This window comes from Prenolepis imparis, unplaced genomic scaffold, assembly GCF_030444845.1.
Source record: "Prenolepis imparis isolate NDT839.2.m4 unplaced genomic scaffold, iyPreImpa1.0 SCAF_2, whole genome shotgun sequence".
NCBI classification, from domain to species: Eukaryota; Metazoa; Arthropoda; class Insecta; order Hymenoptera; family Formicidae; genus Prenolepis; species Prenolepis imparis.
In genome coordinates this window covers 3,226,853-3,237,371 of record NW_028141160.1, presented here as the reverse complement: position 1 = coordinate 3,237,371, position 10,519 = coordinate 3,226,853, and the positions used below count along the sequence as shown (strand labels likewise).

Below are 10,519 nucleotides of genomic sequence, written 5' to 3'. Positions count from 1 at the left end.
GATGATAAAAAGTGCCCCCGTGCGAAATGATTTAAATTTAAATGTATTTGCACAATACTTCTAAACTAAAAAGAAAAGTTTTTTAACGGTTTATAACCCTTCATCCCTTCTCTTTCCTACATAACAAAAACATGTTTTTTTTATTTAATTTTTTTAACGTGTTTATGCTTATTCTTGATATAAACTTTATAAGTAAGAATTCTTGATATAAAAGATATATGTTAATAAGAAAAAATGTTATTTGTTTAAGAAAAACTTTTTTTGAATTGTTTTATTAAATTGTTTAAATTTTAAAAAATTTCTAAAATTAAAAAATGCGATTTTCACAAGGTTCTTATAGAGGTGGCATCTTGAAAAAATTCTCGAATATTTCTTTCAAAAAAATGATAATTTATGCAATTTATTCAGAATTTTCCGATTAGTGCAAAATATTAAAAAAAAATTAAAGACTATTTTTATAACCATTTTTAACCATTTTAAAAACTATTTTTACATAACGCTATTATTCACATAAAATACATATAAATCTAAACTTATACATTTAATCTAGTTAAATATAAATATTTTAATATAAATATAACATAAATATTTTAAACTTATTTTATAAATTATTTTATAAACTTATTAAAATATGTTATAATAAATATAAGCGATAAAAAGTTTATAATATAAGCATTAAAATAGATAGTTATATTAATAAATAGTTATATTAATAATAAGTATTCATAACATATATAAATTTAATGCATAAATTTAGATTTATATGCATATAAAAAATAGCGTAAAAATATGGTTTTTAATTTTTTGTTGCACCAATCAGAAAATTCTTTCTGAATTGCATAAATTATCACTTTAAGAGAGGATAATTGGAGATAGTAAAAAAAACATGTTTTTTTTACTATGTAGAAAAGGTAGGAGATGGAGAGTTATAAACTGCGCTAAAAAACATTTTCTTTTGTTTAGAAGTATTGCACAAATACTTTTAAGTCATTTTGCGCGACGGAACTTTTTACTATCTTATCCGGCTATAGCTTTTATCTGTGATGGTAAAAGAATTTCTTATTGACTACATAGGATCTTACAATAAACCTAAAATAAACTTTATCATTTCAGGTTTATTTTTAAGATGCTATGGAATCAATGAAAGATTTTATTTTGATATCAAATTCTTTATCAGACCGGACTATGAATATCGGTCTTAAAATTAATTTTATATTTTAATGAATTTAATTCATATTTATTATTTATGCATGCACATGCTAATCATTGTTTCTAATGTCTAAAACAACATTGAATTATTCTAGTTAGAAAATAATATATTTAACATAAAAGTTATATCATATATACCGTGTGTTCCATTTTAAAGGAGCCACTCAAGATCTCAGAAACACTGCGTTAAATCGAAAAATGTTTCCTACAAAAGTTGTAGGGTTTCGAGGGGGACATAACATAGTAATATTCATATGACCTTGGGCGACGTCTCCAAGGTCAAGTAAAGGTGAGAATGAATTTTTTAAATGGAAACCCATATTTTTTATTATAACATCTTTTTCTACTAATTAATTTGATTCCGTATCTGCAACAGGCTACTTGAATAGGATTATTGGTTCAGGACACGTGACGTCTTTCATGCGAATGCCGAAGAAGTTGTCTAAGAGTCAGTATGTCAATTGCTATTGAGCTCCAGTTAATCCTCCTTGGATGAGGCAGATTGATAACTAACTTCTGAAAAATATCTCACCATTCGGCATTTTTACGTCAAAATGGAAAACAACTTTCAATGGCCTTGATCTTAACAAATGTTATCAAGATTATGATCTTGAACAATGTTCAAGAGGTTTTAGCCTATGTCGATCAATCATCTTGGGTAATGCTAATGCCGGCGGTACTGTAACTTTCAAGCCTTAAGCCTAATCTACAATGTGCTCTTGTCTTCTTGCTTTCTTGCTTCTTCGTGCTCTGTTTTACTGACAATCTAGAGTTCGTCCACTTTTATCTCAGGCAACAGAAAGAGAAGAAACATCATCGTGAGAGGGCAAACAAAACGCAAAGAGCACATTGTAGATTGGGCTTTATAACTCGAAAAGTACTTAATGAAAAAACATTTAATTATAGTGCTTTGGAAAGCTTTCGATGTCAGCTACAAGAATGTCAAATAAAAAATGGGGGTTTCCATTTAAGATTTTAAAGTTAACCTTCAAATGACCTTCAAATTTGACCTCAAGGGCAAAGTCACCATCGGATGTCCCCCTCGAAATCCTACGATTGAAAGTCAAATGACAGAAGGAAAAGATTCAGAAAAAAAATTAATAAATCTCTAAATAAAAAAGACGGAATTTTTACATAGAAAAACATGTTGAAAGAGTTACCAAGTATTTCTTGAATATCTTAAAAAATATTAGGAAAATAAAAAAATGCTTCAGATAAAAGTTGTTCAAATTAATTAGTAGAAAAAGATGTTATAATAAAAAATATGGGTTTCCATTTAAAAAATTCATTCTCACCTTCACTTGACCTTGGAGATGCCGCCCAAGGTCATATGAATATTACTATGTTATGTCCCCCTCGAAACCCTACAACTTTTGTAGGAAACATTTTTCGATTTAACGCAGTGTTTCTGAGATATTTGAGTGAGTCCTTTAAAATGGGACACCCGCTATATCATATAAATATATATCTCTTTCTAAAAGAATTAATTACAGAAAATCATAACTCTTAAACAGTTGCAGTTGTCATATTTTTTTAGCACTGCCATATTTAATTGTAAGTCTTCTGCTTAAACGCCGTTCAAACTCGCTAACCGGCCAAAAATTAGCGTTCACGATAAGCGCCATTCAACTGAGTTGAACTTTCACTAAAAACTTGGTGGAACGCAAAATGTCATTGATCGGAGTTTAAACTCGGTTTAAATTTTGAACCATGTTGGAGGAATCGGGCATAAATCTGTAATTTTGGAGTGCAAGTGTCCAATGAGCTATTCCAGGATTCAGATTGGCCTTGTTGACTGCGTAGACTAATGCATTGCAGTCTGTTACTACCGTAAACTCTAAACCGTATAAGTAAGTGTGGAAACGCTCAATTGCTCTTACGATGACTAACATTTCCAGCTTAAAACTGTGATATTGAGTTTCAGCCTTGTTAGTCGCCTGACTGAAGTAGGCTATTGGCGCCCAAACTCCTGATCCTTGCTTTTGCATCAGAATTGCAGCGATGCCTTGGGAACTGGCATCTGTGTGTAATTCTGTCTCTGCCTTAAAATTGTATAGTCTCAAAACTGGATAAGCTACTAATTGTTTTTTTAACGAGATAAAAACATTTACACAATTATTATCAAATTTAAATGAGCTAGATTTTTTAATTAAATTATATAAGGGGCGAGCAATTTCAGCGTATCCTTTAATAAATTTTCTAAAATAGCGGTTATAAGATGCTGACTAAGCGTTTTTGAAATTCGGCTGGTGACTCGCAAAAACCGAAAGGTAAGCGTACATACTCGTATTGACCATTGGGCGTCGCAAACGAAAAATATTTACTATCCTCCGGTATACTTTGATTTGATGGAATCCATTCTTTAGATCGAGAACCGTAAACACGTTCCTGTTGCCTAAACGAGCTAGGCAATCTTCAATCAACAGAAACGGATATTTCTGTTTGTCGACTCGACTGTTTAAAGGACGTAGGTCGACACACAGTCTTAACTTGCCATTTTTTTCTTACCGGCACAACTCTCGCACAAAGGAGAAATGCTTGGTTTTATTTCTCGCTTTAATAAATCGTCGATAATATCTCAAATTTGTTCTCTTTCTGAAAGAGCAAAACGTCTTGGAGCGAAAGCAAATGTATATTTATCTTTCAGATTTACTCTAACAGATAATCATCTTGAACTAACGGAATGACCATGCTATCGATTTTCAAAATTAATTGCTTTAATCGAGTTTTAACAGGTTGATCAAAATTAATGCTACAATTATTTAATTTATCCTCTAACGTATCTGTGACGTCACAAACATCAAAGCACGGTAAAAGTTGTATCTCATGCCCGTCGGCTATATCAATCGGCTTGTAAATTACAGTTAATTTCTTTTTGATTATAAAATATCTTCCAATAATGAAATGGTGTGCGAAACCATTATCTTCCAAAATTTGAAAATCGATATCGAACTGAATATTTAGTCATTGCTCAAACGAAATCTTTGCTACTATCGAACCACTAGTTTTAATCGGTAAATTGTTCAAAGCAGTAAATCTTTGACTGGTATCCTTCCGGAAATTTATACTATCAATAAAGTACTTATAAAATATATCCGATTTTACGAACGAGACCGGACTACCAGTATCTAACAACGTAGCACGTAAATCGCATTTTACGAGCTCGGCGCCCCCCACCTAACGCCCGAGCAAGGACACCCGTGAATAGTTTTAGCGTGGTATACTTCACCCCATCGCGGAAAAGACTTCGGTCTTTCCCGGAATGAGGAGAAGGAGTTCTGCATAACCCCCTAACCCCTTCCCGGGGACGGGGGTATTTACAAAAGATTTGTTACGTCCAGACTCAAGGAAGGAAGAGTCGAAAGGAAGGACGTAACTAAATTTATCTCGAACGACGGCAGACTATCCGTCTGTTCGACCTGAACGAACGTCTGGGCCCAAATAGGTCAACGACCGCAAGGGTCGCTCTTACTCTATTTAAAGGGCCGTTCGCTCGGTGGTCCCTTTTCGGCAAGAGAATTTAATCTCTTTTGCGCAGGATGGGACCTTGTGCGATCTTGGTTTACGGGAATGAGTGGGAACGGGTTATAAATTAAAGAGTATTAGGCCTCATATTAAAACAATTAATTTATTTTACTCTTAAAGAACGAGAAAAGAAGAATTAAATTCATAAGAATCATATTATACTTATACATTATTATTATTATTATTATTTATTCTAATTGTGTACTTCTCTTAGTCGAGAAAAAAAAAAGAAATAGATGCTCGTGTGTATGAGTGAGTGATTGTGTATAAATCGCGGGTAATACATAGATACGGAGGTCTTCAATCGGGGCAGAAAGGGGAAAGAGTTATTGTTTAAATTTTAGGGTCCCGATTGGTGGTTACAATAATTTAAACGATAATAGATATATAAAAATAGTGTCCATGTGTGTGCGTGTGAGAGAGAATGCTAGTTTATGAGAGTTCGGTAATTTCGACGGTGGAAGGGAAAAGGAAGGCGCGGAGGATATCGACGGGGAATCCGATAGGATTGGGATGTATAGGGGTAAACATAGGGATGAGGGCGCCGGGAAGACTTCCCGCTACAATTCTCATGAACTGCTCTTCATCGGGATCGTCTGGCCCGCAGGTGTAAACACCTTCTGGGAGTGGGAGCTCTAGTATAGGGAAATTAGAAAGGAGCCATCTATAACATTCATCTTCGTGTTGGAATGGAATTTGCCCGATGTGTCTCCTTAAAAAGGAGTAGGCCTCGTTATAAATGAAGGGAATTTCTACTACCTCTTGACAAGTGCAACCTTCGTCACACTCTATATTAAGTGGAGAGGGAGAGGGAGAATGATTGAGACAAGGAGAGGGAGGGTCGTTCTGAGGTGCAGAAGATGGAATGTGCGATGGCTCTGGAGAGGAAATCAGAGGGTCAAGGGGAGTGTCAGGGTTCCTATTTCTGCTGTGTTTATTTATTATATGAATGTGTTTTGTAATTAAGCGCTCTAATAATTCCTGGGTTGGACTATCGTCCGGGAATAAATCGGCCGTAGCCACTTCTTGCCTCAGGCGTCGATTCCGACGATTTCGCGCATGCTTTGCTCCAGCTCTCGAAGTCCGCTTTCTTAAGTCGTCCACTAAGAATGACGAACGATAAGAAAAATCGATCGAGGCGATGGAGTGCAATTTCGAAATAATTCTTGGAATACTATTCTCTTTCCATTCTGTCGTTATTAATTCTATTTCTTATTCCTTGCGCTTGTAGGATTCTAGAAAGAGAGGGAGAGAGAGAGAGAGAGAGAGAGAGAGAGAGAGAGAGAGAGAGAGAGAGAGAGAGAGAGAGAGACTGGATAATGTTGAGTAGGGGAAAGGTATGGGAAACGGTATCATGAATCTCTCCGTTATCACGGGAAATCCTGAGTGATTTTTGGAACGGGTGAAATCACGGATCTCGCCGTTATCACGGGAAATCCTGAGTGATTTTTCGGGATGGATGAAATCACGGATCTCGTCGTTATCACGGGAAATCCTGAGTGATTTTTGGAACGGGTGAAATCACGGATCTCGCCGTTATCACGGGAAATCCTGAGTGATTTTCGGGGCGGAAGAGAGAGGGAGAAGAAGGTTTAGGGTTGGATATGATAGGACTTGCGCAAAAGTAGATAAAGAAGATGGCTTTATCTTAAATCCAAGAATTATTTTGATACGGGGTGAAAATTGTACTTTATGTTTTTCCCTTTTTATATACATATATGTTTGTCTTGACTTACTGTTAGTAGAGTGCGTTGTTAATAATGGCTGCAGGGTTCTAGTCTGGTTGTGTGGTCTTCCGGACTTCCACTATGTTTTTTCACTTGCACTCTAACGAACGTCGGAATTTGAGTTGAAAACGGATTTCGAAATTGAAAGTATATAAAAGTCCGAAGAGTCTAGATACGAGCTCGGATAGCTTGTACACGGCAAAACTGCGCTCGAAAGTTCGGATTAAAAATCTACTCTCTCGAGGGATATCGCGGGTATATAAACCTTCTTGCTCCTCCTTCCCGTTAGTTTGTTAACATTTCCTGACGAATAGGAAATTTTTCAATGACGCCCTTTCAGTCCCGGAGGCGTCTCTTGACTTTAAAAGTTTATCGGGATTGGTCAGGGCTTTTGTTTAGGGCCCTAGGTTTTGACCAATGGAGAATTTGTTGAGGTTTATATTTTTATTATCCTCTCGAGATCTGATTATCTCGGTGATCTGTCAGGCGGCATTTGTTTGGATTCGGTTATCGTTGTTAGTCTGGTAAAATTTTATTAGTTTTCAAGTGGAAGTTTTCTTCTAAATTTTTATTGATTTTCAAGTGGAGATTTCCTTCTAAAAAGTTTTTATTACATTTTTAAGTAAAATTTTCCTTCAAAAGAAAGATTTTTATTGCTTTTCAAGCGCGAGTTGTCAACTAGTCAAAGCGAGAATTTCGGACACCGCGAGTTACATCTGGTATGTGTCTCTCCTTTTTTTTTTTTATTTTTTTACGATTAACCGTCTCCGGTCAGCTGCTTCGTCTGCCAGATCATAGTCTTATTCCCACGCCTGTGATTTTTCAATCATCGCCTTGCGTTCTTTGAAAGAAAAGAATCGTGGAGTCCACAGGACGTAACACCATCTATTTTATTCTTTATTTTATAATTATTTTGTAATTATACATAATAATATTTATCTTTCCACTTTTATTTAATTTAAAATTGTTATTTCTATACACATGTTATATTTTTTTATGTGCTTTGTTGAAATATCATTACATTTTAAGATTTCCAACTCACAAGGGAAGTTACGCAACCCGAAAATTCAAAAACTTTTGAAACTTAATAATGTACAAGTATTGGGATCTGACATAAAGTCATTAGAATCCATAAGACACATGGGAGCGAAAATGGCGTCGGATAGTGTAGATAGTGCAACACTTAGTGGACTTTAGTGTAAAAGCTATCTATACAAAGTACACTTTTCCTATTTTTTGTTGAGGAAAAAACGTGTACGAGAAAAAAGAAAATGCCAGGTTGCTGCGTGGAAAAATGCGACAATCGTAGCGAAAAAGGCTACAGGTTATTTTATTTGCCAATCGGTGAAAGAAATAAGGAAAGACGTAAAAAATGGCTTTAATTAATTGGAAAAGACACATTGGCGAAAAGGGCTGCGATTTGTGAGGTATATTTAATGAATTAAAATTGTATGACACACAATCCAATACGGTAATAAATATTACATCAATTTTGCAGATCCATTTTGGCAAGGATCAGTTTGAAAAAAATCGAGAAGATAAACGGAAACTGCTTTGCCCATTTGCAGTACCAAATTTATTATATAAAAACACAGACAATAAAGAAGATGATTCCCAAAAAATGATATCCTCTGATCACAGTAATGTCAAAGATATAGACTCTTGTAAGTTTTATATAATACAATAATATATATACATATATACAATAATACTTATTGTTAGATATAAGAAATAATACGATTCAGGCATTATCTGATTTGTTATAACCATATGTATTATTGTAATATTTGTTTAAATTAATATATTAACCAAAAATAATAAAAAATAGAGAAGATACACGCCATCTTCTGCAACTCGTTTTTTCGGAGGCGTTTCGCGGTGACCATTGTAGTTTGGAGCTGGATCATCTGAAATAAAAAATCCGGGAATTTTTAGTTAATATATTAAATTATCTAGGACCCAACGTGGCGAATTTTCGAAAAATTGATTTGCGGCAAAATGGCGATGATCGAAAGTTGAAATATTGATTTTCGGCCAAAAAATAGCTCGTATTTGGTGTATAAAAAAAAATAAACAAAAAAAAGAAAAATCCCACGTAGGATCCTAGATTTTCATCTCTAAAAAAAGCCTGTATAACCTGAACTAAATCGATCAAGTAGTTTTTTAGTTATAGTGGTCACCGACTTTGCAAATGTGATTTTGAGAAAAACGCGTTTAAAGTTTTGCATGTAGTTTACACCTAAATATTATAAAAAAAAATTTTTCAACTTACACAGAGTCGTCGATTCCTGGTCCATATAGTAGTCCTTCTGCTGCCTCTAAAACTACAATTTGTTTTTGCCTGCGACACTGTCTTGTCTCCCGGGTGTTCTGTTGCGCGCACAGATCTGCCTTCTTGATGCGGAGTTCGTCTGTTGTCGCTGCATATAAATGTGCATTCGGTCCAGTGTGCACTCCCATGGCTTCTAACATCTTTAATAAGAAAAATGTGCCTTCATTAAAGATGCATGTCGCGATGTAGGCAGCTATTTCCACTATGATTGAGCCTCCAGGTAATATTTTCGAACTTATTTTCCAAATCAGCTGGTTGAAGCTCTCGTTATTATTTTGTGTAAATCCATCGACGCATCTTTCCAGTAAATTATCGCTGCTAAGATCTTCATAAATTGGTTTAATTGCGTCTAAGACATATTTAGGAAGAGCCTTATAATCGTGCTTGAAGGAAGCGAGTTCGCCGCTCGTAGAAGCGCGTTGCCAGCTACACCACGAGTCAGATCCAGATGGACATTTACTATGTTGCGGATGTGTATCTGTCGAACTGTAATGGTAAAAAGTCGCCCAGATTGCATTTTTCATATTTTGTATAGAGTCACAATGCCGTCGAATAGCCAATCCATAGTACACAGTTAATTTATCTATTACTTTTCCAGTAAGTTTGCCTTTGCCACCGAGTCCTTTCGTTTTCTTCTTACACTCGCGTAATCGACTTCCCATTCTTTTTTGCACGTGACCGATGCACTCCTTTTTAATAACAGGAATATTGTCATAAGGTGCGACATTTACGATACCTTTATAAGTCTTTGAATCTCCGTCGCCGATATAGTTAACGTATTTAACTCCGTAGTTTTCCACGGAACGTTGAAACATTTCTGTTATCGCGTCGACTTCCATTTTGCCCGGTGATCCTTCGTGATTTGCTAAGCATTGAGATCCATGCATTTCCATCCATTCTTGATATTCGGCAGTGCCTTCCTTTTTACTCCAAAACTTACATTTTACAATAAGAACTTTTTACAAGAACATCAATTACTTTGCCTGTGTAATATCCAATAATAGAAGAAACGCCATAGAGAGAAGTAAAGCCTCGTTTTTTCCATGTCCCGTCCCCGGAAACTGTTAGGTCTGTTGTTTTTTCTATATTTCTCGCTTTACAAGTCTCTTTAACTTCTTCTTTTGCAGCACTTTTTAAAAGTGATTCACAAACAGATTTTATACAGGAGTGCATGTGTTTTACAATTATATCATATGTGCTGTGATAGAAAAACTGTGGCTTATCCATTAGGCCACAAAACTTTTGAGCACCTTTTATACCAAGGCCTAATACTCTCATTGTAAATATAAATCTTCTATTAATTTCATATGTTGTTCCGATGTAGGGGCACGAAGGAATACATTGAGGTTGGCACTTGTTGCATACTATCACTATCTTGAATCCAAGTCCACGCGTATTTGTTGTTTGGAATTTCACATTACCATTACAGACTTTACATTTCACGAAATCCGAAATTGCAGCAAATACTGTTATAAAATTTAAAATTCTATACTCAATAGAACTGTGTTGCGGCACAGTAATATCTTGTAATTTAATTTTTTTGCAGATGTACTAAAACTTTCCGAATCTCTCTCCATCTCGTGTGAATTTTTAGGTTGTTACCTTTTTGTTGATTTCGAAAGTCGAATATTTTCTGATGTTCTCAGCTCTCTTGAGCCCTTTTTACATACCATGGCACTTTGTACAATAAAATATTAATACTATAAAATATTAATATTATTGCGAA

General features: G+C 35.1%; 1 pseudogene; it reads right to left on the bottom strand.

The window, feature by feature from the left end:
* Positions 1-8,729: 8,729 nt before the first annotated feature.
* LOC145949072 (uncharacterized) lies at positions 8,730-10,071 on the bottom strand (annotated as a pseudogene).
* Positions 10,072-10,519: the final 448 nt, after the last annotated feature.